The 27162-nt window shown below is 34.0% G+C and overlaps 1 protein-coding gene across 2 annotated transcripts in view; it reads right to left on the reverse strand.

The window, feature by feature from the left end:
* LOC145293689 (leucine-rich repeat neuronal protein 1-like) overlaps positions 1-13239 on the reverse strand; it is a 139082-nt gene extending 125843 nt beyond the window's left edge. For both annotated transcript variants that reach the window (XM_080140091.1, XM_080140090.1), the window contains exon 1: positions 12433-13239. The gene's annotated coding sequence lies outside the window, so the exon portion shown is untranslated. The remainder of the gene's footprint in view (positions 1-12432) is intronic.
* Between the last annotated feature and the right edge of the window lie 13923 nt (positions 13240-27162).

The following is a 27162-nucleotide window of genomic DNA, read 5'->3' on the forward strand; positions in this document are numbered from 1 at the left end:
ACTCAGAACTTCCATTTAAATTCCGGAGACTCCAATTTCCTGTGAAGGTGTGTTTTGCAATGAGCATAAACAAAAGTCAAGGTCAGACATTTAACACCATTGGCGTAGACTTGACATCAGACTGCTTCAGTCACGGTATGTTCTACGTCTCCATCAGCCGGACAGGAAGTTCAGAAAAACTCTACATTCTGGCTCCAAATCAAAGCAGCAGAAATGTAGTTTACCCTGAGGCTCTTCAGTGAAAAGTTCGAGAAATGGATATGAGGAAAAACTGACATGATCTGATTGTGGTAAGTTTTTAGTATTGAATGTGCAAGATAAAATTTAAGCAAGAGTTGAAAATTACTTCAATGAAAAATTTACTATGTAACATCAAGTAACCTTCCTTTTTGATGAAAATGTTTTGTGAAGTTCCTGATTGAATTTCAGTCACTACAAGAGGTAGTTAAAATGTTAATCACCTTATGCAATCGTTGCTCTTACAACATCAACTTACTGGAAAGGTGCCCACAGATTTTGGTACCCGAGTGCGCAACAAAGCTCCGTGCGAAGCACGGGTATCTTTGCTAGTATATATATATATATATATAATATATATATATATATATATATATAAAGTTTTGATCTCACTACCATATATTAGGCTCAATATAATAATCGATAGAGAATTGTCTCGACAATAATAAATACATAATCTACAAGAATTATACTATAATATTATATTTAAGCGTATCTCACGACCGGGCATTGCCGGGCGACCTGCTAGTGAAAGTTTAATAATTCTCCAAGTTCTAAACATCAAGGTTTCCCACTTGGTCATTTATTACTTTTCAAAAGGTAGCCATTAAAATATTGTTTTGTATTGCGACTAACAAGTTTACAAAATTATGTTATTGCTGCATATTTAGTCACGTACTTATCAGATGCTTACCTTAAAAAAAAAAAACTTATGAAAACATCATTGTGGACAACTTGCATGGTTCATGTGACTGACACACACTGCCGTTCCTTCTCTTGGAAAATTATTAGATTACACTATATATGCTCTGGAACCCAATAAAAAAGACATTCATTGAGTTTGGGCGTTTCTGAAAATTTACAAAATTATGTTATTGTTACATTTTTAGTCACGTACTCATCAGATGTTTACCTTAAAAAACTTATAAAAACACCATTTATTTATGAGAAAGGTTTTTGTAATCCATTACGATTGGTATATTCAAACCGAGTACGTTTCAAGTAAATGATTTACCTATATATATATATATATATATATATATATATATATATATATAAAGTGAAAGTGTGTGTGTGTCTGTGTACATTTCCCTACGCAATAACTCTGTCAATTTTAAGTCTACAGACTCAAAATTTGATATACAACGTACTGAGATTTGGGAAAATCGTTGTGATCAGTTTTCGGCCAGAAATTTGGCTGTTAAGGGGTCAATTTGACCTTTGAGAACTCTACCAAACTCCTCCGACAATTTTGGGCCTAAACACTTGAAATTTTAGATATTGGTTCCTTGGACATGGATCTAACTTAATAACTTGATTTGAGCACAAAACTATAAATATTAAGGGGTCATAATAGGGGTCAAAGTTAAAAAAATTACCGTTTTTTTTTTTTTTTGCTCAACATACACCTCCAAACACCCGGGCAACGCCGAGCCGAAATGCTAGTATATATATAAACATGAAATCGACGTTAAACATATATTAGTTTTGGGATTGAGTTATGTTAGAAAGAGGTGTTTTAATTAGCTGTAATGTATAATTAACTGAACAAGTCTCTGTCTCTCTTCCCTCTCGGCTATCTATTTCTCTCGCCCTTTCTCACTCTATGTTGATTCAACCACTGGTATTTCTTAATGTCTCTGTAAGCAAGAAAAGAGAGTGGTTTTCCTTTCTATATGTCGTCATCTGATTTACATATACATCTTTGTACATACCATCAACACTTATGTAAATTAGATGGTAAAATAACTAAAATATATCAATAAAGAATAATTCTATATATAATATTAATTAGCAGGCCTGCCGGCGTTGCCCGGTCGTCAAATATATTTAAACATGATATTTCAACACTTATGTAAATTAGATTGTAAAATAACTAAAATATATTAATAAACAACAATAATAGTTCTAAATAATAATAATAACTAGCAGGCCTCCCGGCATTGCCCGATCATAAGATATGTTTAAACATAATATTTTAATTTATGCAGTTTTCGTATTTCTTATTACGGAACCAATACTCTATTAATTATTATATTGTACCCAATCAGCTAGAATCCAAACCAAAACATTTCGCTCTTCAGTGTTATTCGTTACCATCTGAGCTAAGTTCATATGCATATCAAAACTTAAAAATTAACTGACTTAAACATATAAATCTATATTTGCACATGGGTACAGAAGCACTTTAAGTCGACTTATGCCTGCCAAGTTATAGTTTTCCAATTTGGTCCCTTACCAGCTATTTTTACCGGCAAAAAATCGAATCGAATTTATTCCACAGGTCCGAATCCCATATCTACCAAGTTTCAAGTTTGTAGACCAAAAGTTGTCAGAGTAGTTTGATAGAGACCGTTCCACACGCACACACATAAGTTCACGTTTATAATATATACACATAATGATGCCTCCGTTTAGTCTCAAGAGACAACAGATAACCTATGTAAGGGTAGTTGCATGTTTAATTGCGAGGCAAGGGTTGTGCAATCTCCAACGACATTTCTCCTGAATCAGCACTGCTTTAGTTCAGTTGCAAGGAGAAGTGCTAGACGACTGGAAGCAATGTCGAGATAAGCGGAGAGCATATGCATACAACAGCTGGAATTGTGAAATGGTCACCCAGTTTAGTACTGACCAGGCTCAACATTGCTTAACTTCGGTGATTTAACGGGAATCGGTGTATCAACATGATTATGGCGTATATAAACACATAATAATACTAATATAACCCAATGATGATGACCTGTGTAAGAAGTTTAAATAAGTTAATATAAAAATGATAACCAGAAAAAGAAGAAGTCTTATAAACTGCTGCCCCCTCCAAAAAAGCCGTCAGTCCTGGTTGGTACAAAGCAAAATAGTTGTAATGGATCAAGGAGGATGTTAGACTGAGGAAAGAAAGCACTAACCAGACCTCCATTAGATGAGTGCAAAAGAGACTGAAACCTTGGGGAAGTTTGTTGCCACCCAAATTCTAGTTCCTATTTACTTGCCTCCGAACGAGGGTAGAGTTAGACACCAAGGTCGTTTTTTAATGTGGGAGAAGAAACAAAAATAAAAATTGTCTCAGTCGTTAAGGATTTCTCCTCCACTAACCGAGAACAAAACCTTGAAGTATAGTATCAGAAAGATACTACACTTTGATCTTGGCCCAAAGGCCAAGAAATCTCTTATGGTGTTAGAAAGACCAATGATTGTTGCACGCTAAAAGTTAATGGTAAACAGCTGTTACAATAATGCAAATTCATCTGCAAAGGGTTATCAAAAGAGGTGAAGAGTACTAGACATCTGGGGAGACTTGTTGTCACTCAAACTCCAGGAAATACCACCGGTTGTTATCAGTGAGTAATCTCTGATGTTGACCTGCATGAGAACTCCAAGTGAGTACCAATAAAAGTAAAGGAACTTATTATTTATACTCAGATAACAAGAATGTTTTAAAAGATAAGTCACGTGTTATGAATTTTTCGAATGAAATCAAAGAAGTTATAATCTAGCGGGGCTTGAGTACGTCTTGTATTATATACTAGCATTTCGGCCCGGCGTTACCCGGGTGTTTGGATGTGTATGCTGAACAAAAAAAAAAAAAAAAAAAGGTCAATTTTTTTTTAATTTGATCCCTATTATGACCCGTTAAAATTTATTGTTTTGTGCTGAAATCAATTTATTAAGTAAGATCCATTAAAATTTCAAGTGCGTAGACCCAAAATTGTCTGAGGAGTTTGATAGAGTCCTTAAAGGTCAAATCATTAAACTTTGACCTCTTAACAGCCAAATTTCTGGCCGAAAACCGATCACACAGATTTTCCCAAATCTCAGTACCCTGCATATCAAATTTTGAGTCTGTAGACTAAACATTGACAGTTATTATGTAGGGAAATGTACACACACACACACACACACACACACAGGCACTTTCACTTTTATAGATATACATGCCCGGGTATTTGGAGGTGTATGCTGAGCAAAAAAAAAAAATTTTTTTAAAAAGCGGTCATTTTTTTAAAAACTTTGACCCCTATTATGACCCCTTAAAATTTATTGTTTTGTGCTCAAATCAAGTTATTAAGTTAGATCCATGTCTAAGGAACCTATATCTAAAATTTCAAGTGTGTAGGCCCAAAATTGTCGGAGGAGTTTGGTAGAGTTGTCAAAGGTCAAATCGTTGAACTTTGACCCCTTAATCGCCAAATTTCTGGCCAAAAATCAATCACATCAATTTTCCCGAGTCTCAGTATCCTGTATATCCGAGTCTGTAGACTTAAAATTGACAGAGTTATTGCGTAGGGAAATGTGCACACACACACACACACACACTTTCACTTTTATAGATATATAGATAGATATCTATAAAAGTGAACGTATCTGTGTGTGTGTGTGTGTGTACATTTCCCTACACAATAACTATGTCAATTTTAAGTCTACAGACTCGAAATTTGATATACAGGGTACTGAGATTTGGGAAAATCTATGTGATCGGTTTTCGGCCAGAAATTTGTCTGTTAAGGTGTCAAAGTTCAACGATTTGACCTTTGTGAACTCTACCAAACTTCTCCGACAATTTTTGGTGTAATCACTTGAAATTTTAGATATAGGTTCCTTGGACATGGATTTAACTTTCATGGATTTAACTTAATAACTAGATTTGAGCGCAAAACAAATGTTAAAGGGTTATGATAAGGGTCAAAGTTAAAAATATTAACCTCTTTTTTTGTGCTCAACATACACCTCCAAACACCCGGGCAACGCCGGGCTGAAATGCTAGTATATATATATATATATATATATATATATATATATAAGTGAAATTGTCTGTGTACATTTCCCTACCAGACTACTCCGTCAATTTTCAGTCTACAGACTCGAGATTTGACATAAGGGATATTGAGATTTTGCAAAATATTTATAATCGGTTTTTGGACAGAAATTTGGCTGTCCAGAGGTCAAAGTTCAAAGATTCAACTTTTGAAAACTCTACCAACAATTTGGGGTCTAAACACTTGAAATTTTACATGTAGACTATTTGGATGGGGATCAAACTTCTTAATTTTATTTGACCCCAAAAGAATGAAGTTTAAGGGGTCAAAATTGAGGTCAAAGCAAAAAAAAAAAAAAAAAAATTGATCTCTGCCGATCTTTACCAAATTACTTAGCCAATTTTTGGTCTAAAATTTGAAATTTTACATAAAGTGTATTCAGACATAAGGCAAGCTTTTTAATCAGTTTTTGGCCGAAAATTTGATCGCCAAGAAGTCAAAGTTGAAAGAGTTGATCTCTACAGACTCTTTCAAACTCCTCCGCCAATTTTGGGTCTAAACACTTGAAATTTTAGATGTAGACTATTTGGATGGGGATCAAACTTAATTTTATTTGATCCCAAAAGAATGAAGTTTAAGGGGTCAAAATTGAGATCAAAGCAAAAAAAAAAAAAAAAAAAAATTGATCTCTGCCGATCTCTACCAAATTACTTAGCCAATTTTTGGTCTAAAATTTGAAATTTTACATAAAGTGTATTCAGACATAAGGCAAGCTTTTTAATCAGTTTTTGGCCGAAAATTTAACTGCCAAGAAGTCAAAGTTGAAAGAGTTGATCTCTACAGACTCTTTCAAACTCCTCCGCTAATTTTGGGTCTAAACACTTGAAATTTTAGATGTAGGTTACCTGGACATGAGTCAAACTTTTTAATATACATATATATGCATATAAAGTCATGAACAGTACATAGGGCCCAAGCAAAGCCGGGATGAACTGCTAGTGTATATGTATATATATATATACTTGTCGATGACTACAAATATAATATATATAAAAGTGAACGTGTCTGTGTACATTTTCCTAAGCCTGCCTTCCTACTACCACTTTTTTTTTTTTGCTCAATATACACATCCGACACACGGCCAACGCCGGGCTGAAATGCTAGTATATCTATAAAAGTGAACGTGTCTGTGTATATTTCTCTACACAATAACTCTGTCAATTTTTAGTCTACAGACTCGAAATTTGATATACAGGGTATTGAGGGAAAATCTTTGTAATCCGTTTTCGGTCAGAAATTTGGCTGTTAAGGTGTCAAAGTTCAACGATTTGACCTTTGAGAACTCTACCAAACTCCTCCGACAATTTTGGGTATAAACACTTGAAATTTTAGATATAGGTTCCTTGATAATGGGTTTCTAGGAAACCAAACTATACAACCATTATATATATATATATATATATATATATATACATATATATAAGAGAGAGAGAGAGAGAGAGAGATGATAAATGATAATAACACTACTGCAGTTTCACGATATCACCAATCATCCCGAATACACACATACGCATATATCTACATATGCATACACACACGTGTGTATGCGTGCGTTTGATGACTGTAAATTTGTATTCAAGCGTTTCCATTGTTTGACTCCTAAAAGTTTTCAAGCCATGCGTGAAACTTTCTTTAAGTAAGGGGATGCTTTACACAGAATCAATTCCACTTTCTACGCAACTGCCATCATGCACCCAAAATAAGAACAAGTCTGCATCATTGGGAGCAACAATCGCTGCAGGTACTATACCAGTGTTACTTCTCCTAAATACCTGCCTTAAACGAAGGTTAAATGAGATCTGTTCACAGTACTGTGCCCAACTTGAAGATTTGTACGTCCCAAAACACACCCACACAACACACCCACACACACACCTTCAACAGTTTATTGTATAAAATGTTGAGTTCTGTGTTATAAAGCTCATTTACTTGAACGATTATGGTCGAACGAATCCATCGAAATATCTTGGTTTGGCTTTAATAATGTATTTGTTTTCTTATTTTTACTAGCATGTTTGTTTGTCTAACCACTATTCTAGAAAGTAACTCTCCATATATATATATATATGGCATAACAGAATGAAAAAAATAATTGTAACTTCTCTCTCAATTTTCGGATTTTGTTATCATGCCTATATGCCTTTATTTTCTTTTAAAATTGATAAGTGCTTTTTCTTCTGATGAGTTAAGGGCAAAATAAATTCAATAACTAATATAATAATTACATGAATAATTTTGCGCTACGAAACAGGTGCTGTCAAGAATTGTGCGTGTCAAGGTACTTAAAGAAATAAACGGTAAGATGATCAGCATCTTGAAATGTATTTAGAATATAGACTTTTATCAGTTATTTGTTACATGCTCTGTAGTTACATCGAGCTTCATGAATTAAAGGATTGGTATCAATAAAAGGTGAAATATAATTGAATAAACATATTTTCCCATATGTATGTATGTGTGTGTATGTATGTATTCCTATAATTTTTTTTTGTGTGTATTGATATTCATATTAAAAAAACCCTTCTTTCTATTTATTTAAATACAACTTTGTTATATATGGGCCGTGGAATTGCATTCATCTGCAAAAGATCTAGCTAATTTGCATATTCTTTTAAACATTCATTTTAATTAATTCCCTATTCGTTTTTTAGGTTTTCTTATGGGATGATCATCGTTATTTAACTATTACGTGTAATTATATTCATGCAGATATTCTACATGATTTATACTTGCGTAATATTTGTGTAAAAAGCTTATAGTAAACACAAACCTCTTTCTATATTTATGTATACGTATGTTTTTGTTTTAAAAAATTGACCTACTAAAATCCCTTTTTGGGGGGGTCTACTGACACGAAACGTCATATATAACGTATTTGAACACACGCGAAACTTTATATTTGGGTTTTAGCTCGAGAAATGTGTGAAAATGTAAAAAAAAAAAAAAAAAAAATGGAATTTTCCAAGTGAAGGTCGAACAACGGCATTACGAGTATGCATGCATAACGTAGTAGCTATGTGTTGATGTTTTAATTTTTAGCCTTGCAGCAAACATATCTTCATAGCTCAGTCATATACGGCAAAGGAAAAATAAATCGTAAACTAAACGTCTTGGTTTCGATTCTCAGTGGTGGCGCACGAGTCATTTTTTTTTTTTAACTTTTTAAATGATTAATATATATTGGGTCTAATATAATAAATACGAAATTTTCATTCATCAAAATATATTTAAGCCGGGCGCCCTGCATATATATATTCGTGTTGAGCCGTTAAATCGGAATCGAAAATCGAAACTTTTTAGAGTATCAGAATCGAAATTTTTTTTTTGTTCTTTCATTTAAAAAAATGTTTTGTTTAAAACGAACTTTTTTTTGTTGTTGGTAGTAATAATAAAAGGGTCTTTTTTACAAATGTGTTTTTGGATTTTCGAAAATCTATGCACTTGATTGCATTTGAGGTTTTAAGCTAACCTGAAAATTATAAAAACGAACAACTCTTTAACTATATATTTAAAGATTTAAATTAATCGGATTTGAGAATTTTGAACAGAATCGGTAATCATATCGGAATTTGGTAAAATATTAGAATCGTTTCATCACTATTATATATATATATTTTATAAATTACCAACTAGCTCTACCTACGTATTGAGCACTTTTGAAGTAAATACTTAAAGTTTACGCATAAATCTATACTTTAGTATATTAAATTTATGTGATTAAATGAAGTAGTTTTATATATATATATATATATATATATATATATATATATATATATATATATATACATATATATATATATTAAATTGTAATTCAATGAATTTCAAAAAACTCTCATTGAAATGAAATGAAGTGGTTGAGTTTCATATCAAAGAATTTTTATTATTCTAAGCAAGACAAAGAATGACATTCTTTGTCTTGCTTAGAATAATAAAAATTCTTTGATATGAAACTCAACCACTTCATTTCATTTCAATGAGAGTTTTTTGAAATTCATTGAATTACAATTTAATTTAATTGCTCTATCTTGCATATCGAGCAATTTTTGTTTAAATGGGATAACTTATAGAATATTACTGCCAGTAATATTTTGTAAACCAACAATCTCACGTTTACATAACCACTGATTGTTAAATAAAAACTATTCCGAAGTATATATATATATATATATATATATATATATATATATATATATATATATATATATATATATATATATATAATTGTTTTGTTGTAGTTTCTTAGCTGTAAACCCACTGAAACTCCGGTGTTTATCAAAAAGTGCTCAATAACGGGCAGAGCATAATTATGGGTTTTATTGTGAAAAAATCTGATCTGAAACATGTTCGCACTTTTATAGTCAACTAGCAGGGGTGCCCGGCGTTGCTCGGGTGTTTGGAGGTGTATGCTGTGCAAAAAAAAGCAAAAAACAAAACAATGGTTAATTTTTTAAAACTTTGACCCCTATTATGACCCCTTAACATTTATAGTTTCGGGCTCAAATCACTTTATTAAGTTAGATCCAGGTTCAAGGAACCTATATCTAAAATTTCAAGTGTCTAGACCCAAAATTGTCGGAGGAGTTTGGTAGAGTTCTTAAAGGTCAAATCGTTGAAATTTGACCCCTTAACAGCCAAATTTCTGGCTGACACCTGTCACATCGATTTTCCCAAATCTCAGTACCCGGTATTTCAAATTTCAAGTCTATAGACTAAAAATTGACAGAGTTATTGCGTAGGGAAATGTACACAGACAGACAGACACACAGACATGTTCACTTTTATAGATATATAGATAATGTTCGGATAAATGAATATACTACATCTCGCTCTGCTTGTCATTGAGCACGTTTTTTGATAAACACCAGAGTTTTAGAGGATTTACATTTATGAAACTACAACGATAATATATATATAGAAATATATATATATATATATATATATATATATATATATATATATATATATATATATACATACACATAAATTGAATAACTAGATGAATTGAACCACAGATTAATAAATCTTGGTATTTCAAGTCTTACAATATATTTTTGGGATGTAATATTTTTATATAAGACAATCCCGGCCAAATAAAATTGCTCAATATACTAGATAGAGCAAATTAACATTTATAGTTTTTGTATTTAAATTTCATTCATAAAATATATTTTTCAAAACAAAAATTTATTGTTTGAACAAAGAATACATTTCCTTAACCCATGGATTTTCGATGAAGGCTCATCTTCTCAGAGGAAAAGTCATTAGCAAAATATTAAAGATGGTTTGAAATAATTTTGCTATTCAGCACGTACATATAAAATATATTAAAGATTAAATCTTTTTAAAGAACATAGGCAAAGAAAATAAAGATTAAAAAATAAAGATTAAAAAAAAAAAAAAAAAGGATATGGGTGTTTGATATCCAAATAGAAGGGTAATCCTTGAATAAAAAGGATGTTATTAAGTTCCGGGTTGGTTGAAGATTGCCACATTGAAGGTAAAATCCAAGCCTACATCGAAAATCCATGGATTGAGGAAGTCTCTTGAAATGCTGTTATTGTTCAAACAATAAATTTTTGTTTTGAAAATTATATTTTCCTGACTGAAATTTAAATACAAAAACTGTAAACTTTACACACACACACACACACACACACACACACACACACACACACACACACACACACACACACACACACACACACACACACACACAGGTTGTCTATCTTACTGTTTGTTTCTTTCAGCATGTTAAAATATCCAATTCTTTAACATGCTGAAAGAAATAAATGGTAAGATGGACAATATCTCGAAATTTAGAATACAGACTTTCGTCATTTATTTGTTATATGCTCTGTAGTTACATCGAGCTTGATGAATTAAAGGATTGGTATGAATAAAAGTGAAATATAATTGAATAAGCACGTTTTTCCAATAAACATATATAATCACACACAGATCAACCTGTAGAAACACCTGAAAACCTAATTCTGCAATGAATCTCTCAAATGCGAGGGAGTGAAGTTAAGTTGTGACTCGTGCCTGATCTGCCCAAAGTGTCTCTTTGCGAAAGCAATTCTCCAATTTAAGAGTTGCAGTCTGTTTTTGGGCCTTTGTTCCCGCAGTGGTCACTTCTACAAAAAACGGTGATTTTTTTTTTTTTCGGGAGTGGGGAGAGAAGTTGTCCATTGACAGACATTATTATTTCTATGAAATTGAATTTTCAAAAAAAAAAAAAAAAATCCGAAATAAGAAACACTCATTGGAAAGAAAAAGAAAACTGTGCCAAACAAATGGGTAGTAGAGGAGGGAGACGAGGAAAAAATATTGTCTCCCCCCCCCCCCTCCAAAAAAAAAAGAAAAATGGGCCGTGGACGAATATTTCCATTTTTCTTTTAAAAATATAATCTTTGTTTTCTCTTGTCGACTTAACAAAAATTAGTAAAATATTTTTTGTTATCCGTTTGTGAGTAAGTGATGTGATTCAATCACGATAGAACCACGATTACATCGGTCTATCTAGTCACCTTATATATATATATATATATATATATATATATATATATATATATATAGCTCTACTAATATACTAAGCACTACTGGAATAAAAAAAAACTAGAAAACGCCCTTAAATATCCACGTAACATTTAATAGCAGACATCATATTTTATCTATAGATTTCAGTGTTTACTTCAGCAGTGCTCAATGCGGGAGTATGAAAATATATGGCAATTCAGCTGCACATACTTTTTCGTGTTTCATCCTCGTAAGGATTCATCAGTCATTTTGACTGATTATCTATTTCTCTCTCTCTATATATATATAGAGAGAGAGAGAGTATAAAAATATACTTATGGCAAGCAAGCTGATAGTTTCTTCGAGAGTGAAACAAATGTTGCTGGGTAGCTTTTCATAAGTATACTTTCATATATATATATATATATATATATATATATATATATATATATATATATAATGAGAGGGGGAGAGGGACGTGCACGTGAGAAATTAAACTGCAGACATAACACGAACGATCAACGTTTCGGAATCGGAACAGAGCCGAATCAAGACCACAAATCTTGCATACACAAAGGACTCGATATTATAACCGTACTAAACCTATAAAGGATCTCATTTTATCACTATACTGCAGTTTCACAGGAGACCCAACCGTCAAATGTGTATTACGCAGATTATAAATACATATGTAAATTATATAAACGTATGTGTGTGAGTCATATATATATATATATATATATATATATATATATATATTAGAAGTGTGAGTAGAACAATGGTGTGTATGTTGACATGTGTGGTTGTGACTCAACAGTGTTGTGGAAGATGTAAGCGTTACAATCAAAAGGGAACGTCTTACCTGTCCGTGTAGTTCCGAGGGTAAAAGGTTTTTTGTTTTGATTTTTTGGCCACGGTTTTCGTTTTTTGTGTGTGGCCGAATCTCACCGCCCACCCACACCACGGGCCAAGGGAGAAAATGAGGATGAGGATGGGAAGCAGGGGAAGGGGGTGATGACGATAACAACAACCACCTCCACCTCCAGCAGCACGTTGCCTGTTGATAAGGTTCGTTTTCTTTTTCTTTTTAATAATAAAGGCGGTCGATGATCATGATGGCGAGTGCTGGTCGCTTGTCGTCTTAATAAATATGACCAGCAAGAAGAAAGGCGACACTGGCGGCGACAGTGATGCTACTGATGATGGTGGTCGTTGCAGATCGAAACACGGCCGCCACAAAGGAGAAGCATCTTGATGAAGACGATGATGATGATAATGATAATGTTGCCGGAGAAGTCGGTATATGCAGCATCCGTACAACTGTTTTGTTTTTATTGTATTTTATCCATTCATATATTCGAAGACAGAAAGAGATTAAAATGTATTACTGTATATGTATATATATATATGTGTGTGTATGTATGTATGTGTGTGTCCCTTGTTGGACTGTGCCGTTTTTAAACTACTCATCCGTGCTTCCTTCATCCATTGTAGGAGCACACCCACCACCGCCAACCGTCCAGCTTCCGCCTCCCTCTTTCTCCCTCACTCTCGCCCTTCCCTTCTCCCTCCTTTTTTATTTAGCTTCTTTTGCCGCTGCAGCAGCAGCAGCCCACCAGTTCCACTATGAGGAAAATGGCACCAACAACCGTCGTACGCCAATCTTGTGTGGCGATGCGTGGCGATGCGTGGCGAGACTTCTCTCTCCTCTTTCCCTTTCTCTTTCCCTCTACTCTCCTCTTCCCCTTTCTTCTTTTCTTTTTTCTTTCCTCTCTGATCCTCTCTTTACTCTATCAATCTCTTTCTTTGTCGTCTTCGTCTTTCTATTTTTATCTATCACTTCTTCTTCTTTCTTCTCCTTCTTCTCCTTCTTCTATCTCTCCCCCTTCTCTATAATTCTCTCGCTCCTCTACCATTCCATTTTCTTCTTCTCTTCATCGTTTCCTTTCGCACCCCCCTCCCATCTGTCCCTCTCTCTCTCTCTCTCTCTCTCTCTCTCTCTTTCACAATCTGTGACGACTTTCTTTTCTTCTTCCTTTCTCCCCCTTCTCCTCTCTTTTGTTATTTTTATCAATTTCTTTGTTTTCTGTATCATCAATCTTTCTTCTTCTTCTTCTTCTTCTTCTTCTTCTTCTTCTTCTTCTTCTTCTTCTTCTTCTTCTTCTTCTTCTTCCTATCCTCCACCCTATCCCTAGCCATTACTTTCATGCCCCTTCCCACCCCAATATAAAAACGCGCACCTGTGACACTAAAAAAACATTTTTTGTTTGTTAGCTCACAAAGGTAGATGGTTGATTCGTTTGATTTTAAACAAACACAAGAAAAAACACAAATCGTTTAAATCCTCATAAAATTTTTAACTCCATCGAATAATGACCCCCCCCCCACCTTCTCATATGAACCACACAACATACAATCAAATTTACTCTTTCCTTTATTTTCTATAAAGTGTATATCATTTGGATTTTTTGGATTGTTTCTTTATTATTAGCATGTTTATTAAATCATCGCTTATCAAGTCCAAGAGCCACTCTAGGATAAGGGTGACTGAGGCTGAAATGATTATCAACTGAAAGATGAGGAACACTATGCGAGTATTAACATTGATCGGTTAAGTCCAAAAATTCAGTACGCAAAGTTAAGACATCGGGAGTGAACTCGGTTTACCTAAATATGGAATGGAAATCGCTACGCATGAAACGAAATTATTTTTTTGATAACACAAGAAGTGTTAATACAAACATTCATACATTATTTATGACAAAATTCTGTGCTAAAACTTGTGAAAGACAAATACGTTATTTCAAAAAGACACCATTTTTTTTTTTTTTTACAAGGTAGTCACCTCTTATCAAGGCCCGGAAGCCACTCAGAGATAAGGGTTATTGTAAGTACAGTATGTTAGTGTGGAGATTTAATAAAGTGTCTACATAAGGGGGCGGTTCATCAGGAATTTGTCTAAATCTATCTAAATAATAAAAATTCTCATTTTTTTTTTTTTTTTACAAGGTAGTCACCTCTTATCAAGGCCCGGAAGCCACTCAGAGATAAGGGTTATTGTAAGTACAGTATGTTAGTGTGGAGATTTAATAAAGTGTCTACATAAGGGGGCGGTTCATCAGGAATTTGTCTAAATCTATCTAAATAATAAAAATTCTCATTTTTTTTTTCGTGATAATACAAATGTTAAAACAAAAAAAAAACTATAGAAATGTAAGAAATGAAACTTATTTATTTATTTTTTTTTTGTAGTAACAATCTAAATCAAATCACTCGTCATGTAATCATAGAAATGCATTCGGCTGGAATTTATTCGTTTCAGGAACAATTTGATTTTGTCACTGTTCACCCATGCGTAGAACCGTGGTTGTGGCGCAACTTTTTTACACACACAAATCCATGGACTATATTTTTGTCTATTCATGCATATAGACAGTGAACAGGCCGGAACATTCTAGAAAATCAATATAAAAGGCCCGACACGCCAAAAACAAATCAGTTCCACACAACATCAGTAAGTTACTTTCTTTTTTTTTTTGATAACACAAGAAGCGTTAATAAAAAAAACTTTCATACATTATTTATGACAAAATCTGTGATAAAACTTGTGAAAGACAAATATATTATTTCAAAAAGACACCATTTATAGAAAAAGTAAATAATAAAAATTCTCATTTTCTTTTTCGTGATGACACAAGTGTTAAAACAAAACAATAAAAAACTTTATAGAAACGTAAGAAATGAAACTTTTTTTTTTTAGTGTTCCATAATAAAACAAGAAATGTTAAAATTGAAATAATTTTTTGAAATAAATTATTTCCATATGATTGTGTATTTCGTTTCATGTTTACTGATTTTCTTTCCGTTCCATATTTAGGTAAACCGAAACCAGTTCCGGCGTCTTAACTTTGAGTACTGAATTTTTCAAAGTAACCATTGACCATTGTTCATATTACTTCTAGGGCAGTTTTTAACAATTGCCTTTAGCGTTAAACTTGAAGACGATCAAGTTTTAATCAACAGGGAAACAGTCTTGCAGCAGTGTGTTCCACAGGCGAGTAGTCCTTGCAAAAAAAAATCTGTCTATGAAAATTCCGCCTGACGCTTAGTACATGTCAGGAGAAAGGAAAGTCTTTTTTGCGATGTGGTAGAAAATTCATTATGCCATGGGTCTTTGCAGACATTCCGTGCAGATTCAGGAGTTTGAAAAAAAGATTATCTAGTTAAAAAAAAAAAAAAAAAAAAAAAAAAAAAAAAACTTCCCAAATTCAATAAAATACACCTGAAGGGGGTTGGAGGTTACATCGACCGAAACGTTGTGTAAAGAATACACAAGATAAGAACAGTAATCCAAATAATGCACACTTTAACACACTGTGTGTGTGTGTGTGTGTGTGTGTGTGTGTGTGTGTATGTGTGTGTGTGTGTGTGTGTATGATGTGTTTGTATGTGTGAGACATGGTTTATATGTGTGCGTGTGTGATTGACATGGTTTATATTATGTGTGTGATTGGATTGACGTGGTTCATTTTATGGTGTGTGTGTGTGTGTGAGTGTGTTTGTTTCCTGGTATCTTCATTTGCGCACTTTCTGGGAAAAAATCATTACCCAAATTTAAATGCAACGATGTGTGTGCCTGAAATACAACCGTTCTTAATTCATTTTTCGTTTTTTGCTGTTTTTTTTTTTATTTATTTTTTTTATTTGTCTAACTTTCCGTCGTCGTCGTCGTCATGTTGTCGTTACAGTTTCATTGATTCATTGATGATGATCGATTACACACAAACGTGGGAAGAACAGGAGACAAACTCTGTTCATGCATTTTTTTGTTGTTGTTTTTCTTTTTCTCTCTGAATTTAAAATGGGTTCTTTTTCTTGAGCTGTGGCTCCCCCGAGAAATTCTGTTTGGTAAATTGATAGATTATTAGCACCCTCAGCTCTCTAATCTCTAGTTCCACCTCATTTGAAAACATTTACAGCAAGAACTCGTCTTACTACAACTACTACAAAGAACTTCCTTCTCTTCCTCTGTCTACCGAAAACTAAATGGAACTTCCATGAACAGAGTTGCTTTCCTAGAATTTTCCATCTGTGGAAAACAATATCACAGGGCTACTTTCCAGCTGACTGCAACATGATCGTTTTCGAGTTCAATATTAACAAATACTTGTTGAGCTGTCCTCTCAAATAATCAAATTCTGCTTTGTCCGTCGTTTCCAATCCTTTCGTAGTATTCTTCATCGTTCAACTGACAATCTCTTTAACTCTTATCCTCGGGTGGCATTCAGAAGTTAATAAAGGGTGACACATTAGAATTTAAAAAAATAAAAAGTAAACCTATGGTTCACTTTCTACTATTCATTCTAAAGCAAAAATGAGCACCCTAAGCACCCCCCCCTTTATAAAAAATGAGATTCTACTTTTTTTTTTTTTTAAATAATCACGTGTGAACATCCTGATGAACTTGGAATGAAAAAACAAAATAGAAATAATTATTTTAGAATTTAAAGTGGGAGACCATCCATTTTCGGACCATTATTATTATTATTATTATTATTATTATTATTATTATTATTATTATTATTATTATTTTTTGCATTTCCACCCGAAACAAAGCACGGTGGCAGTCTTTGATGTAGGGGGAGGGGGTGTAATCTGGGACACAGGGATAGTATGTAGGGAGTTGAGCAGCAAGATGTCTCTTTACATTACATGAAAAAGTCGTTATTGCCTACAAAAGTAGCCTGGTGACAGTAGCAACAAGTTCTCTTGTCAATGTGGAACATCGCAAAATAATCTGTTTTTTTTTTTTTTTTTTTTTTTAATCTCAGATTATAGTGTAGTATAGGAAAGAAAAATAAAACGTTTTTAGGAGAAAAGAAATGTTCAAACTTGTAAGAAATAGGTTTAAGAGAATCCAAAAATGTATTATTCAGATTATTGGATGTTATTTTTGCAATATTTTCAGTTGATGTAATCATCAACCTTATTTAGGTGCGTCTTAGGAATAAAAAAATTCCCCAAAAATCACAAAAAGAAATTGTAATTTTTAAGAAGACACATAATATGCAACAATACTTTATTTTCAAAATGGATCGATGAGAGGAACGCATCTGTTTTTAAGTTGGAAAAGTTTGACTCGTATACGTTAGACATGTTTTTCATTTTTTGAAAATGTCGTGGATAACTAAACAAAAGAAAAAAAAATAAGAAACGAAAACAACATTACAGTTCTGAATTTTTCGGCGATGGAAGGGAGATAATCCCCTGTCAATCTTTATTAGAGTTGACTCCCTTTGTTCAACCAATTTTTTTCACACATACGAAACCACAGCCAAAAGACCAAGCACAACGCCAACAATACAAAAATATCTACAGCACCAGTAACTTTTCTCCTTTCTTTTCCAAGACAACAACAAACATGCCTGATGACGGGCGAAGGTCAATCCAACCGAACGTTGCACAAATAAAACTCAAGACGAGAACAATAGTTTGATCCAAACAAGTAATACAGCAGCAACATTATTTTCAAAACAGATCGATTAGAGAAACGCATCATTTTTTTCTTTTGTTTCAGATTATTAAAGTAGCATTCATATTACAATTCTGAATTTTTGAGATGAGGGTTGATTCTTTATGTTACTTGTTTTGATACGGCTATTATTCTCATCTTTTGTGTTATTTGTGCAATGTTTTGGTCAGTTTGGCCTCCGATCGTCTTCAGGCATGTTGTTGTTGTCTTGTAAAAAAGAGGAGAAAAGTTAACGACTCTGTAGATATTTTCGTATTCTTAGAGTTTGTCTCTGTTTTATGGTTGCAGTTTTCTATGCGTGAAAAAAATTGGTTGACAAAGGGGAGACAACTCTAATAAAGATCGACAGGGGATTTTCTCCCTTCCATTGCAAATAATTTTAAGGGTGTACAACTTCTGTTTTTTCTACAATTAGAAAATATCTACAGATAACATTTCTCCTATTATTTCCAAGACACCAACCAACATGCCTGATGACAGTCGAACCAACATGCCTGATGACAGTCGAAGGCTACACTGACCAAAACGTTGCACAAATAAAACTCAAGATGAGAACAATAGTTTGATCAAAATAAGTAATACAGCAACAACATTATCTTCCAAACAGATCGATCAGAGGAACGCATATTTTTTTGTTTTTTTCAACTGAAAAAAAAATGAAGGGTTGGAAAATTATAATGATGTAAGGGAGAAGAACAAAGAAAACATGATTGGACATTTATTTCTGATTCGTGTCTCAAGGATTTCTACTAACTCGACCCAACATAATTTAAGGAGAGTAGAAAGAGGATCTTGGTTTTACTTTCAACAACTGCGTATCTCTTGCTTCTCTTATTTTGTCTTTTAGTCCTCACATTCCAAGAGCGGTGTTTCTGACAAAGAGGAAAGAATTGCTGTTTTCTGGGTCAGTAATCTATTCCATCTAACACTTATCATTGGCAAGTTTTGATCTTGCAGTAGTATTTTCTTTTAGTTCTTTACATCAGGTGGTTTAATGCCTTGTTTCAAGCGATTTCCTTAAAAGGGTACTTAAACGTCATATGGGTTGACATTAAACATTAAAAAAATTTCGCATTAAAAACTTTTATAATTTGCATTCTTCAGAGTACTGTTTTCATCTTGAGTGTTAGTTTCACCTTTCGGCTAATGTAACTTCCAACCTTCTCCAGGTATGTCTTCTCGAAGCCATAAATGTACAGAATTTCCAATGGATTATTTATTTAATCTCTGAGGGTAGCATGCTCTCGTTCTCTCAGCCATGGCTGTGTAGAAGTCTTAAGTAATTCACCTGCATTGTACATAACCAACTTTTTGCTTTTCTTTTAAGTTTCTAAAATGGAAATATTGACGCTTTTGGAACAGATTATGCAAGGATATATATCATTAAAAATATGTCATTAAAAATATGTCATTAAATATATGTCATTAAAAATATATCATTAAAAATATGTCATTAAAAATGTTTTTCAATAAAAGCAATAGAACGTCTTCCGAAACGTTTGAACTCAGTCCATTAATTGTAGTGGAATTGATTTGAATAATAAATGGCTTACGGCCTCCTCCCGTTTATAATGGTCGTTCACTCCAGTTGAAGTGGGTGCGTGTGTGCGTCAGAAAAGGGGAAGAATGCTTATTTGAATCAAGCTGAAAGAAAAGATCGATCATTTTCACTTGTGAGGAGATACAGATGCGATGTAGTTACAAGCTACAGATGCGATACAGATGCAGTTACAAGATAAAGATGTGATACAGATGCAGGTACAAGATAAAGATGTGATACAGATGCAGGTACAAGATAAAGATGTGATACAGATGCAGGTAAAAGATAAAGATGTGATACAGATGCAGGTACAAGATAAAGATGTGATACAGATGCAGGTACAAGATAAAGATGTGATACAGATGCAGGTACAAGATAAAGATGTGATACAGATGCAGGTACAAGATAAAGATGTGATACAGATGCAGGTACAAGATAAAGATGTGATACAGATGCAGGTACAAGATAAAGATGTGATACAGATGCAGGTACAAGATAAAGATGTGATACAGATGCAGGTACAAGATAAAGATGTGATACAGATGCAGTTACAAGATATAGATGTGATATATATTTGTAGTTACAAACTACATATGCGATAAAGATGAAGTTACAAGATAAAGATGCTATACAAGTCACAGATGCGATACAGATGCAGTGACAAACTACAGATGTTATACTGATGCAGTTAAAGCTACAGATGCGATACAGCTACAAGCTACAGATGTGATACAGGTGCAGTTACAAGATACAGATGCGATACAGTTACAAGTTTGTATAAGATTTTTTTTGTTTATTCGTTTAGCTTCCTATTTCTTTTGCATTTCTTTCATGTCTGTATCGAGTGGAAATGGGAGGCAGTCATATGACTAGCTTCATGTTACGTCCGCTCTCAAAAATAAAACCATACAAGATTTTACACAAAGGTATGAATTCTATAACATTCAACAAATGAAAATCGCGGAAGCCACTATTAAATATCAACTTCTAATAAAAACAAAAGCCCAGAGAGAAAGTGTTATGTTTTCAATAACAAAAACTTCTTTATAATCTATGTGGGTCTTTTATGGCCCTTATCTGATAACCGTTGCTTCTCTTCCTTGTTGCAGTTTCGTCTAGTGGTTGCTATGCAAATAAAGCTTCTTTTCACGCAGGGAAGAAACAAAGAGACGTTTGCTGAAAGTTTCTCAAAGGCTTTATATTTGGAGAAAATTAAATCAGCGGGGAATGACTAACATTCTCTTAGTTAATTATTAACCTAATAATTTACTGAAATGGTGGCATGTGGACAGATGTAGAGTTGGTGTAACATTTCACACTTAACGATTATCAAAGTTTTCGTTGACGTTATTAGCCAATCACCTTGCGCAACCTATGGCAGACTCGCATTATTTGATGTTTTCAGTATGGCTACCCATCTCAAGCCTGGGATCAGACCAATAACCAATGAGTTGATAATCAGTAGCGCTATCTATCAGACCACTGGGAAAACCATCGCCAATGATATCTCACAATGTTTTATACAAACATTAACCACCACTGCACCAGCGTGCATTTGCTTATTTACAAAGAGCTTTGCATTATGCTAAAACAGTAATAGGCGACATCAATTACCAAGAGTGCTCGACCTGAGAAAAGGGAGTTATATATATATATGCGCCATTTTGAAACCAATCTAAAAAACAAAGTAAATATATATGTTGTAATGCTTACGAACTGATTAATCCCTTAACAATGATTTTCTTATTTAAAAATGAAACTACTTATGCTTACAAATTATATAGTTTTGGAATATGATATTTTCGTTTCGCACATTACGTGCAGTATACAATTTTCTTTTAATGCAGGGGGAATTCTAGACAAGAAGTAAAACTCTTAAAAAAAATCGTCGCTCTTTGTTTAGCCACAAAATTTAATTTTCTTATCTATATACCTACGAACGTGAGATTATATGAATGTGTGTTTGAGGGCACTTCTTAACCTATATACTCAACAGATTTTTGATCTACAGACTTGAAATTTGATATATATAGCATAATCAGACATGTGGAAAACTTTTTAATCGGTATTCATCTGGAAAAAAACGGGCTGCTAAGCAGTGAAAATTGAAAAATTGGTACGTGGAAATCGTCAGATTTTTATCTGTTTGCTAACTATTCCACGAATGCATGTGTGAATGGTCCACATTACAGATTAACTATGTTAAAAATAAGTAGGTTTGAAAACACTTTTAAAGATCGTGTCAAGCTGGCATAATGGTAATTGTACTTAACTTATTGTCTTTGGGTTTTGATTTCGATCTCAGCCTGAGTTTTTTTTTTTTTTTTTTTTTTTAACTTACAAGAAGTGAATTGTTTTGAAAAAAACAAAATACCCGCATGCACACGTCTCTTTCCGTTTTTATTTAATTTATTTTTATTTTAAAGGAATTTAACATTACGTTTAATATCTACGGAATTTCTGTTCATAATGAAGAAATCTTCATTAATTCAAATATAATATTTATGCGTATTTTACAACCAGACAACGCCGGACGGCCTTCTAGTAATGTATATATATATATATATATATATATATATATATATATATATATATATATTTATTGCAAAGGAGCCACTACTTATCAAGGCCCGGACGCCACTCGAGGATAAGGGTTATTGAGTGTACAGTAGTTAATTGGATAATATCGTAATAATCGTTAGTAATAAAAATTTAGTAAATAAATACAACTTTCTCTTACGTGGGTTGTGGAATTTCGTTCACTAGCAAAAGATCTAGCTAATTTGCATATTTTTTTAAAAATTCATTTAATTAATTGCCTATTAGTTTTTTCGGTTTTCTTACGGGGTGATCATCTTTAGTTAACTTACGTGTAATTATATTTTTTATTTTATTTTTTTTTTTTTTACACAGTGATCACCACTTATCAAGGCCCGGAAGCCACTCAGGGATAAGGGTTATTGCAAGTACATTACGTTAGTGTGGAGATTTGATGAAGTGTTTACTTAAGGGGGCGGTTCATTAGGAATTTGTTAACATTGGACTTGAAGACATCCAAGTTGTAGTCCGGTGGGAAGCAGGCAGACGGAACAGAGTTCCACAAGCATGCAGTTCTAAGAAGAAGCTTTGTTCATGGAATCCGCGTTTTGATTTAGGCACAGATATAGAGTGGGGGAAATTTTTCACAGTGGATTCAGCTAGACGGTTGTTTTTCGTGAAAGATTGGCAAGGGGGGACCAGAGATTGGAGTTCAGACGAGCACCTGCCATAGAAATAACGATAAAACAAGAATAGGCTCGCAACGTCTCTTCTGTGGGAGAGAGGTTGCAGGGTAGAGAAAAGGGCATCCCCCACTAAGCCACGAAGTCTATTTTGTACTCTGTCAAGGCAGGATAGACTGTTTTTAGCAGCTCCTGCCCAGATATGGCATAGTACTCCATCCTTGGACGTACTTGGCTTTTATATAGATAGAGAATTGCATCAGTAGTGAGATATCTTCTGGAGCGGTAGAAGGATCCCACCATCTTTCCAGCGACCTTGGCAACAGACTTGATGTACGTGTTCCATTTCAGATCAGGAGTAAAGGTCAAACCCAGAAGCTTGTCAAAACACGGGGCCTCACCCAGACGAGAGCCATCCATCACAATTGATGCCACTTGGGGATCAGAGCGTTGATGATGTAAGGATAGGAGTTTGGTTTTGGATGCATTAAAGGTAACCAGCCACATCTTCCCCCACTGAACCACGCGCTCGAGATCAGAGGAGAGAGAATCAGAGAGAACTGTGTCATTTACAGCCTTTGATGTGTTGCCGTAGATGGTCGTGTCATCAGCATAGATGTCAATGAATGATTTAAGTATGTGTTTAGGGAAGTCATTGATGTAGATCAGGAAGAGAGTTGGGCCCAGGATGGACCCCTGAGGGACTCCAGCATTTATATTGCAGGCCTCCGGTTTTTGTCTATCTACCACTACTCTTATGAGCCTATCGGAGAGAAATGATTTAATGATTGAGAAAACATTTCCAGTTATACCGTAGCTGGAAATCTTGTGAAGTAGACCCTTATGCCATACCTTGTCGAAGGCCTTTGATATATCAAGAGCAATTGCCCTAGAAAGGAAGCCTTTGTCAAGAGATTCACTAATCCTGTGGGACATAACCGTCAGCACATCTGCGGTAGATCTTGCAGAGCGGAAACCATATTGTGTGTCACTAAGATATTCAGATATTCTACATGATTTATACTTGCGTAATATTTGCGTAAAAAAGGTTATAGTAAACACAAAACTCTTTCTATATCGTTATGTATACGTATGTATTTTTGTTCAAAAAATTTTGCCTACCAAACTCCTCCTACAGTTTTTGGTCTACAGACATGAAACTTTATATTCCGATTATAGTCCGGGAAATCGGTACAAAAGTTTGGAAATTAAAAAAAAAAAAATGAAATGTGCCAAGTGAACGCCTGCATTACGAATATGCATGCATAACGTAGTAGCTACTAATTCATGTTTTAATTTTTAACATTGCAGCAAAATTTCAGGACCGGGCAATGCCAGGCGCCCTGCTGGTATATATGGTATAAAGATTTGTTGTCAGCGTTTTTTTAGCGATATTAACAACATCGAAACACTTTTAGTTTTTTGTTAACTTAGTGGTTTTTTAAAAGCTATAAGCTCTTTTTGTTATTCAGATTAGTGGCCTGGCAAGGCCAAAGAGGAGACAACTGAAGCAGTAGAACTAAAGCTGCCTGCCAGGACACTACATATATACAAATATGGGCAAATTTGGACATATTTTATTGGTTTGAAAATGTAGGGTCTTTTTATCAATTGTCATAAAATTTTAGCCATAGGTTAATATAATTTTCAAAAAGCTTACAAATTTGCATGTAGTTTCGTCCCATAGAACCAAAGATATGAGTATTTCAATATTCAATTTGGCTACGTGCACACACACACACGCATATATATATATATATATATATATATATATATATATATATATATATGCACACATACACCACCTTTTTTTGGCAATTTTATAAGTTCCAAATCTCAGCAACTATTGATCAGAAGTTAGCAAATGAAGGCTCGTTGGAAAGGTAATGACCTACATTTTGTAGTGGGATATGTGACATTTGCCCTTAAGGTCGCATATTAAGGGGATAATCCATCATACAGAGTCTATTTTTGGCACTTGTTTACGCGCATAAAATGTTTTATCATAGTTATTTCTTCTTAGTTTTTCATATGAATTACAAAATATCTGATATTTCTCCAAAACCTCTTATCTTCATAGAAGGGAGTCTAAAACTTGCTGCTATGGTTTCAAATGATCTGAAATAACAGCAAGAGGAGACTTGATTCCAAATATTTCTTATATGTTATATCTTCTCTCTTTGGTTTTCATACATAAAGTAAATTTTACAGTGTATAAGGATTATTTGATACTGGAGATATTCATAATCGTATCCTATTTCCAAACAATACAGGAGAAAATTTTGGAATCAAGTCTCCACTTGCTGTTATTTCAGATCATTTGAAACCATATCAGCAAGTTTTAGTCTTCCCTCCATCAAGACTAGAGGTTTTGGGGAAAAATATATGAATGAGTCGCCCTTTGTTTTTTATAGGACGTATTTGTTTATTTATTTTTATTATTAAATATTATTACGTGCATAAAACGTAAACCTATAAACATGCATGTTTCTAACCCATGCTAATGGGTATACGTTTTATGCACGTAATAATATTTGATAAAAAAAAAAAAATAAACAAATACGTCCCATAAAGAATAAAGGGCGACTCATTCATATGAATAATAAAAAGAGCTAATAGCTCTTAAAAAAACTGCTAAGGTAGTGGAAAAAAAGTATCAGCGTTTTGATGTTGTTAATGTTGCTAAAAAAAAATGCCAACAACAAATCTTAAAAGCGATAAAAAAACTTTGCACTCAAGTTGTGAATTATCATAGCTCATTTGCTAGAACACCAGACTACGGATGCTGGTGTCATGAGTTCGATCCTAACTCATGCTGATGACAGCTGAAAAGTGGAAACATACGTGTGCATGGGTATACCTTTAATGCACGTAATACTAGTTTACATATATATATATATATTCGAATCCTGAGTGCGGATGTGTCTAACTGATGAGCCCAAATGAGGGTGAAACTCGAGTCTTGGACTTCCGGTTCTTTGACTGTCATGGCTCTTGTGAGCTGCGACGTTGTTTGGCTGTGGAATTTATTATATACAATCTCTCACATTCTGAAAATCCTATCATAAGTTGCTCGCTTGGTTAGTATTGCTGGATGGCATCATCCTTTCGAGTTGAAACTCCTACTTGTGAGACATCGGCTTGGGGTTATTAGCTGGTTGGATGACCGCGTCCCTTGTCGATACGAGGTAGGTTCATTTCACAGTCGGATTTCGGCGCGGTTTGCTTGATCTGTGTTGGTTAATAGAATTTCTTGTGTGCAGGGCGTTTGCTCAGTTGGTAGAGTGCTTGCCTTGCATGCAAGAGGCTCGGGTTTCGAATCCTGAGTGCGGATGTGTCTAACTGATGAGCCCAAATGAGGGCGAAACTCGAGTCTTGGACTTCCGGTTCTTTGACTGTCATGGCTCTTGTGAGCTGCGACGTTGTTTGGCTGTGGAATTTATTATATATATATATATATATATATATATATATATATATAGTGGAATAGTTGGTAATTATGTAAACAGGGTATTAAAAAAAAAGAAAATTATCTTGTAGATAGGATGAAAGCTGTTCAGATTTTCCCTTTTAGTATGTCCCCCATCTCTTTCTCTCTCGACCCCCGTCTTTTCCCCTTTCTCTTTCTCTCTTGTGACATTTAAAATTTTGATCATGCGCACCGGCAGTCAAGATGACGACAACGACTGCGTGTGCTCTGGTCATGTGCCAAAACAAAACGTGTGATGAAAAGGTTGCCTGCATTTTGCAGCATTAAAAGCCACGACACATTCGTTTCCGAACACTTCGGGTGGACTTTAGCTTAGAAGTTATTTTTTGCTTTCCAAAACCAAGAGTAGGATTATTGTGAAAAGAAAATTGTTTTTCATATTTTAACAGAATGCATATATAAACTTCAATCTTATTACACACACACACACACACACACACACACACTAACACACGCATGCGCACGGGGGATTAAATCATGAAAGACGAATAGTCTCGGACTCTGTTGAATACGTTAAGTTTGGGAAAATCAGTTAAAAACTATACAAAACAATGTCAGACACCTATGGATTATATGTTATTGTGACATAGGCTGACATATTCGGTGGGGTTCTGATAGTATTTTGCATAGTTTTTTTTAGTTTTAAATCATTTTCTCAAACTTAACATCATCAACAGTGTCCATCATCGTTTGTATTTTTCAAATACACTGATAAACACTGTTCTTCGAGCTGACTAAACGTTATAGTAAATAAAACGGGTTTGTATTACTAAACACAGAAACGAAAAAGTTGTTGAAAAATAAATATA

Source organism: Euprymna scolopes, chromosome 15, assembly GCF_053919585.1.
Source record: "Euprymna scolopes isolate OS-2025 chromosome 15, ASM5391958v1, whole genome shotgun sequence".
In the NCBI taxonomy this organism is placed as follows: Eukaryota; Metazoa; Mollusca; class Cephalopoda; order Sepiida; family Sepiolidae; genus Euprymna; species Euprymna scolopes.